At 34.8% G+C, this 9,183-nt stretch overlaps 1 pseudogene; it reads left to right on the forward strand.

Moving 5' to 3' along the window:
- Positions 1 to 4,065, forward strand: part of LOC122061719 — a 7,300-nt pseudogene extending 3,235 nt beyond the window's left edge.
- The last annotated feature ends 5,118 nt before the right edge of the window (positions 4,066 to 9,183 follow it).

Raw genomic sequence — 9,183 nt, forward strand, 5'->3', positions numbered from 1 at the left:
AAGAGGGTTTCTTTCAACATCACTAAAGAGGGGAATTTTCCATCCTATATCAATCATAGTGTGGGAAATATGGATTAGGTATTGGTATCGGTATCGATATTGACATTGGTATTGTCAGAAGCTGATATCGATCAGATACTAATCCAAATCTGTTCGGATCGATGTGTATCAATCACTTTTAATGTTGCTTAAAAAAAATTACTAGTTTACCCTTGAAATGATATAGATAATTGATTCTGATTGAATAAATATTAGTATCAACCTCAACCAATACGGATACAATACAACCAATCCAATACTAATACTTGAAACCATGATGGGAAATGACTTCAGTTAATTAGGGGCCTACATGATCAAAAAAAAAAAAAAAAAAAAAAAAAAAAAAAAAAAAAAAGCTTTGGCTGTGGAATACAATGGATTTTTTCCCCTTTTTTTCTTTCTTCTTATAAATTAATACGTTCACATCCAATATAAATTGGAGAGTTGAACAACCGTCTCCCACCTCCATGCAATTCTCATTCAAAGCACACGCGTAAGAGAGAGAGAGAGACAGAGGTTGCACGTGACCTCTTCGAGAATTTATTTTTGAACATAAATTACGCTCACATGTTTCGTCTTTGAAACAACGTATCTTGGCGTAGAGATGCATGAATCCAAATTTAATGGTAAGGTGGAGAGCGCTCTCTCCCTCTCTCTCTCCCTCTTTCCCTCTCTCTCTCTCCCTCGTCACGTGGTCTTTGTACTAGCGTGTGATCAATGAGATTGAGGGTAAGAATATCAATATACATGAGATTTTTTTATTTTTGAAGAGGTAGCACAGTAATTTTGTATCCTCTTATGTCTTGCATAGGAACTATGCGACCAGATAGTTTTCTTTTTCCCCTATTTAACACCAAAAACATTATTTTCTATTAGACTATTATAATGGATAGTTATTATAGCGGTACTTTTTAAGTATAATGACCATATTCTGAAAGAATAGTATTGAATCGGGTGAATCAGTCGAGATGTATCAGGATTGATCATATTTGATGTTGATATTCGTCCAATTTTGTATTGATCGAATGGTCCTAAGTCCTAACTTAGATGAAGGGTTCATAAGTACATGTTTTATGAAGTGAAAGCTTATTTGGACCTATAAAAATTAGGACATTATTCTTCATTGCAATTATAGTTCAAGGAATTGGTAGATACGCCTCGATATCGTTGAAGGCATTAGATACCGACATTCTAGCAGTTGTATTCGTATAAGGGATTCTACCATTGGGGGAAAAAAAAAGTATTAGCATAGGGGAGGATAAACGTCCTAAAAAATTAAGGTAACAATATTTTGAGGGCAAAATGATTCAATCTAACTTGATATAATCAATTCATAATAGTATCAGTTTTAATATCGATATGAAAGCTAATATTGATACTCAAGACCACAAATTTTTTTTAAAAGCATGATTGCAAATTCTTCCATTTATAAAAGGCGTACTTGATGCACGAGACTTGTATATGAGAAGTCCAAGGAAGAGAACTTAAAAATATATATATATATATATATATTAATAATAGTATCAATGTACTAATATAATAATTAAAATTAAGCAAATTGAGTATGGTAGTACCTGCCACAAAAACCAAATTAAATAGGTCCTACCAATTCAAGTGTTTCTTTAAGTGAAAACGTTTTTTTTCTGATCTTTAGTTTGGTGGAGTGGTGGGGGAAGAGTCTGCCATTAATGCCAATAATGGTAGTATGTACTTTTTTCCTGATAAAGATGGTAATATGTACTTATACGTAACCCTATTATAGAGAGAGAAACTCTGACTCGTCCAAGTCTGCCACATTATTTGACATTGAAAGAGCAGTAATGCATTAATGAACATTTCTACTTTTTTTTCTATTTCGGGGTTGTCATATTAACTAATGCCATAAGTGATGATAAAGCGACTTTTTCTCATTGATGAAACGAAGAGGTCTGGCGGCGAGGACCCGCTAAGTACGTGAACATGTACCTCCTTCAATTAACACAGACTGAGGTGAGGGTGTGGTTTGGCCGCCAAGTCGGTTCGAATTCACCATGGTTTGCTCGCAGTCCGAATAAGATTTGGGGTAAGATTTTTGACTTTGAGGATAAATTATGATTGAAAAACATTGAGTGAGTCAGGATTGGATCGGTTTTGGATTGAGGCTTAGGCCCCAGTCCAACCCTGATTTTAACCCTAATTTATAATATAATTTAGAACTGTCATCTTATTATTTTATTGAGAATAATAAAAATTAGGTCATTGTACTTCATAATTTTATTTATGTATAGATCATTTGATCTATTGGTTCCCACAAAAAATTAAAAAAAAAAACTCTATTTGTTTTGTTCATTTATTATTATTATTAGTATAAGACACAAATGGCAAAACACAGGCTCAATTGGGGTTAGCCCAACCCGATCCAATCAAGGTCAATTAGGGCCGTGTTGGATTGGGTATGAGTTGAGTTTTGGGGACCTAGGATTGATCTGAGGTTCAAGAAATTTGGCCCTATTTTACCCTAATCGGAATTGTCCCGTTAAAACTTGATACTGGATTATTTCATTAATAAATGAGACAATATTGGGATTTGATTTTAATATCGAATAATAAATGGGACGGGATGGTTCTAGAGCAAGATTCTCAATGATACTAGTACCAAAATACCGGTTAGGTGCCAAATAGAGCCGTAACCACCACTACCATTTCAAATGGTATATTTCATGTTCTTGTGTTCAAGTTCCATGGCTATAAGTTAATGTATTTGATTGGTATTTTCCCTTGATGGACATTTAATTTTGTTACTATAAACTTGTTTGGTGATTGGACTAAAACTAAATTAGGGCTTCTTTATTTGGTGATCATTAATTCTTAGTTGTTATTTTGAGAAGCTTACAAGTGAGCTTAGAGATTTTGAAGAAGTAAAATTAACCATGAAATTCATCGTGGTTTTGTATTCTAATTTGCTTTAGAAATTCTTAGATCTCACGATAATGAAAAGATCCACAACACTACTAATGGAGCCATGAGGTTAGGAGCTATTAAAATTTTTCTCCTTATTCTGCATTGCCTATAACAGTTTAGGAATTGGTATCATTATGGTATCCTACCATAATGTCCCAATAATAATCAGGATCGGGACTAAGACCGGGACCCAGATTTGGTCTCGTAAACAAAACAAGATGGTCCTTCGATTGACATATTTGATACCGCTATTGGTACAACACGTCTCAATCAACACCCTTAGATTGAGGCAAATTGGAGAGAGAGAGAGAGAGAGAGAGAGAGAGAGAGAGAAGCTTCATTAAATAAACTAAGGTTTGAACATAGAGACGATGATGAAATCTATGCAAAGGCGATTCGACGAGGCGTGGAAGACTCTTGTTCACTAACGGTTGGGTCCTTCTTCCGTCACAGGTTGGAGCATTACAGCTGACCACTAGCGTTCTTTGTAGACTTTCGGTGTTGCTCATTGTTGAGTTTATTCTTTGTGTCCCCACCGCTGCTTCCGGATAAGGTCACGTGCTTGTCCATTACAAGAGACAAGCAGACATTGGAAATGTGGGGAATGGGAACCAGACACGTTGTCGACCATCATGTTTGGAAAACATGGGTTTTTTTTTGTCATGCCCCTCATCCTTATTGTTATCTTCTCAATAACATTTGTTTTTTATCCATTTGTCATGCATAATGTGTCTAAAGCATTATTTCTAGGGAATCCTTTGGTTATGCCTATACCTTAGATTGAAAGACCCCGTTAATGGTATGTACAACGGGTTTGTCATATTCCACTCCATAGTTTTTGGTACTGAGTCCTAAAACCTTATCTTCTATATGAATCAACTTGTTTTACATAAAAAGAAGAAGAAGAGCAGTGTAGATTCTCTCCTCCCCCCTGATTAGTGAAATTCTAAGGTTATCTTGAGTGGATGTAGGCTTTTGTGCTTTAACACGGTAAATTCATCGAATTGTGTGGGATTGTTTGTTTGGTTTGTTTCTCATGGTTGTGCATTCGTTTTCAACAATTGGTATCAGAGTAGGTTTTGGTAAATCATTACAAGTGGCACATAGAGATCTAGGAAATGAGAGGTTTGCAAGGAGAATAGAAGAAGAGAGAATCATTGTATGATTTTGAGGTTCAATTTAGATATGTGAAGAAAAGGTGTTCCAAGGTACAATTCAAATACATAAAAAAGAGATGTTCTGACTCTTATTCTCATTTCGATACATTTATTGTCTGAGAAAATAATAAAAAAGAAGGTAAAAGAATGCAACATGGTCGGGTGGCCCCTATGCCTAGACACAGGGGTGCATGAAACTACCGCTCAACCGTTGTTAAATAAAAAATCTCATTCATATTTATGTCCATGTGCGTGCTCTCATTTGTTATGTATAAAATGCAGGGATCACACAACCAGGTAGCTTTCTTTAAAAATAAATAAATAAATGAAGAACAAAATGTGTATGGAAGATAAAAGGGAAAGTGACAAAGAGAACATGCCAACGCCATGTTGAGTTATTATTTTCATTTGTTTTGTAAAAAAAAAAAAAAATTAGTGGAGTGGATTAATTTGTATAGACATTATTGTTAGAAGACAAGGTTTCAACTCTGACAAGCCACTGAAGTCGAGTAAAAAAAAGGCAAAACCTAGTCTCAATCGATACTAAAAAAAAAAAAAAAAATAAAATTCAGATCAAGTTGGCCTGAGACACAATAGACTCGATTTATATATTTGAGTCACAGTAAACTTGCTGAGTTTGGCTAAATACTAACTTTAATGGGTTAACATGTATCATGCATTGCATACACTTTATCACATATCATAGAAAAGATTAATCACAAAAAACCATGTGGTGCAGTCTTGGGCCCGATGTGAAGACGTGCAACTTTCTCTTGGTAAAACCACAACACTTTGTATTTTACCTTCAGGAATATCAAAAAGGTTGCACCATCACAACGTTGATCATCTTACATAAAAAGGTGCTGAGAAATATATAGGTGCACCTTGCTAAGGGAATTTTGTGTCCTAATCCATTCATCATGCATCATGTAAGGACATAGAGCAACAAACGTTTAGGGTATGCAATACTAACTGTAATATTGTATGATAACTGATCCGGTACTCTATTGATTCGATTATCTTCCGAATTAGATATTGTTCATCACATCATGGACATGGTTTGTGTGTGGTCTCCAATATCTAGATTAACTATAGAACTTGTTCAACCCTAGCTTGTACCCATAGTCACTAACCCTTGGGTGACTTATACGGTTTGCAACTAATCTATGCGGTTTTTAGTTTACATATGTTTTTTTCCATATTTTTGAGTAAAAGCTTATATATGTTTTTGAAGTGATATACTTCTTGGTTCATTTTTGTTTATATGAAGAAAAAAAATTCTGATATCTTATATTTAAGGTTACACCATTCATCCTAAGTTGGGCCTTGAGCCTCTTGGATAACAAAATTTTGATTAAGCCACAAGCCAAGTCTAAGGATCTAAGAGAATTATGAACCCAACTTGGGATCCAATTTTAATTTGGCATCATTCTGGTCTAAGTAAGACCGGTTCCTTCATTACTCAATTCTTCACCTTCTAGTCTAACTCTCAATCTTATATTGACCAAGTTCAATTCCAACTTAACCAGTGTGTCCTTCTCTCCATTAGCCAAATTCATTTTTTTCCCCACTTTTTTCTCGATTTTGATCCAAACAGTCAATTTTATCAATTTATCCAACCGGTTTTGATCTCTTAATTATTTCTAAAAATCAAAACTAATATCAAACCAATGAAAACTTGGATCAATCAATTTTGATAGATTTAATCAAATAATTTAATTCTCAAGCTCCAAAGCTGGTGTATTAAATGCTCATTGAGGTTGTGCCAAGCAAGTCATGTTGAATTGAACAATTTTCCAACCCTCTTGATATTGCCTTTAAGGCTGTATTTGATATGCATTTTTGAAATATATAATGAGTCTTGACGTATTCTAAAACCTAATTCTTTTATATTTTCTCATTTCAGAATACATTCTAGATACAGAATCTATTCCGAAAATATATATCAAATACAATCATAAAATATATATCAAATACAATCATATATGAGAACAAAAATGATCTGCGCAATTCGTAAACAAACTTCTTCTATCAAAGATCCTTTCATTCTCTCTTTTTAAATAACCAAGAAATAACAAACAATACCATATGTTGCGGTAATTTATATTGCTATTCAGTTCCAATAAATGGGAAGGTTGAGCTCCAAACATTTTAAAGAATAGACTCCATAAGCTTCAATTCTTGTCATATAAATTGAAGTCTAGTGAGGTATAATCAGGGTAGCAACTAACAATTTTACATTGATGACCATCAATAAACAACTAATTGTTACCTGTTCAGAAAACTATCAAATTGTCAGCAATGCTAAACCTACCATTAATTGTTATCAGCACCCACCATTGATTATTTATTTATTTATTTTATCGAATCTAGATCCCATTCAGTTGGGATAAGATTATGATTGTTGTTATTGTATCCATGGCTGAAACTTTAAGTGATCAACTCAACAACCTAGATAATCTAAGTTTTTTTTTTCCATCTAAATTGGGGTCATCTAAATGGAATTTATTTTGTAATACAACTTCACTAAATGTTATGTTAGTTATGAACTAAGGCTTTGGTTGCAAGGGATGTTGGGAAAGGGAAGGGAAAATTTTGCATTCCTGCTAATTATATTTCATTTCTTCAAACACCTAAAATGAATTTTCCTATAAATATTTCACTTCCTTGCAACTAATGAAACTTTAAGCCATCCATCCATTGTTTAAGTAAACCAACTAGACTGAAATCGATGGATAACAAAGCCATCCATCCATATTTTTAGAAAACCAACTGAAATTGATAGATAACAATATCTAGATTCTAGTCACATTCTTTTTTAGGATAGGTAAGTCCAGAGTTGAACTCATGATCTCTTAATTGTGAGGCGTTAATTTTTGTCAACTGAACTATCCCTTAGGGTCAAGTCATAAATTGTGTCCCTGTTATCTCAACTTTCGACTATTTTAATTTGTTCAAACTACATAAGCCACATAAAAAAAAAAAAATACAAGGGGGGTGACAGGCATCCGTTTGGTTGCAAGGGAAATATAAATATTTCCACGCGAAATGAAATATATTTTTATAGAAAAATTCACTTTGATGTTTGATTATGAGGGTAATGTAAATATTTTATGGAGACATGAATTATATATTTTACAAAAAATGCAAATATTTCCCATCACTTCCTTTTCCTTCTCCACTTACCTTACAACCAAAATGGAGCCATACGGGAGGGTATGGCATTATATAGAAGGATAAATCATCAAAGGTAAGGGAGGGAAAGAAGTTCATTATTGAATCAATCAAGGGTCGCGCTCTTACTCAACAAAGACAAGTTTTCAAAAAGGTACCAAAAAAACCAACATTAGGAAAATTTTCCTGAATGTAGTTTTTCAAGTTCAGTTGCTCAAACTTGAATTTTTTTCCATAATAAATGATGAAACATAGGAAAATCCTCGAAACCACTCACACGGGTGTTTAGTGCTTTCTGAAATCAGATTTCCCAGCTAAGCAAACATAGACTCATGGGCTTTGGCTCCTTTGGCGTGTTAAGAATAAAAGGACTCCCGTAAGTGAAGCCCACCATTTAAAAAATCTTCTGGTAGTTGGGCCACGCTATACGTCCCTTCCTTTTCCACTGGGGGTGGGGGGAGAGAGAGAGAGAGAGAGAGAGAGAGAGAGAGAGAGACCTAACCGACTCACCTCTCCCTGGGTATGGGTTATGACGTGACCCAACACAACTGAACTCGTTTTTAGCAGATGACTCTTATCTTTTTTTGCATGAAACACAACTGAACTCATTTTTAGCAGATGACTCTTATCTTTTTTTGCATGAATCTTTGCATTCGTTCTTACCTGAAATTTAATTTTCATGTAATTGATCCCATAAAGTTAAGATAAAGTTTTGGATGATAATTATGAGAGAGAGAGAGAGAAAGCGAGAGAGAGAATAACTAACTACGGGTGTTAAAGGGGTGTCAATTGGTCGATTCGGTCTAGGACGAATCAGTTTTGGTGTGGGAATAGTGAAACCGAAACCAAGCCAATAAAGAAATTTTTTGGTTTGGGTATGGTTTCAGTTTCAGTGTGATTTGGTTTGTTTTTTTGTATTAATTTGTAATTAGGTTGGTTTCGGTTCTTTTTGTCCGACTTGGGTTCGATTTGCCATACAAAATTATGCAATTTTTTTTTTAAAATGAATTTTGGGTTTTTTTCGGTTTCTTACTAGTTCAATTTTGGTTTCGATTTCAATTTCGGTTTCGGTTTTGATCCAATTCCGATGTGACTTTGGGTTCATTCGATTTTCAATGCCGTTTAGCATGGTTTTGAGATTGCAGTATCCCAAACCAAAACCAGCCCAATGAGGGTTCAGTTCGGTTTAGGTTTTGGCACACTCAGATGTTAAAGGTGGGATATGAAATAACCATAGTGGATACATCGGATGTACACCAAGTATTTGATATTATACCTCTAGGACCAGAACTTCTTGTTTCAAAAGGTGAATCTCAACCTTGGATCAACCATTAACAAGTATCCCCCAATGGCTGAATTTGGTCAATAGAAGAATGCAGGAATAGCTCTCAAGACCATTACATGTCCAAGCTTTTTGTCTTACTTGGCTTGGTTATTTTGGCACAAATTTTTTGTTCAAAAAGGAAAATAATTGAGTCAATTCCTAAATGAATTTCTAAATCATGGAATTTTCAACATCAAGTTGGTAAAAAGAGCGAAATTCTTATTGGTTGGTGTGATTTCCTCTAAAAGTCTCATGAGTAGACTTTTACTTGCCCTGGCCTGTAGTCCACAGAAGCGTAGAGCAGGCTACACAGGCGCTGGAGTGAGTGACCCAACTTGACTTACTTTGTAGAACTGTAGAGAATTCGGCTGCACTTGATAGCAGACGACTTATCGGAAGCTCGGCTAACTCCCCGCTCCTCCCGATGGAAGACGGAATAGATGAAAAGGGAGACAAGTAGGTCATAAGATGGGTTAGAGCAGCTCGGGGTGTTGGGTAGTTCAATGACCCGACCCGATACAAAACAATTCTTTTTTTTTTTTTTTTTTT

Source organism: Macadamia integrifolia, chromosome 14 (assembly GCF_013358625.1).
Source record: "Macadamia integrifolia cultivar HAES 741 chromosome 14, SCU_Mint_v3, whole genome shotgun sequence".
NCBI lineage: Eukaryota > Viridiplantae > Streptophyta > Magnoliopsida > Proteales > Proteaceae > Macadamia > Macadamia integrifolia.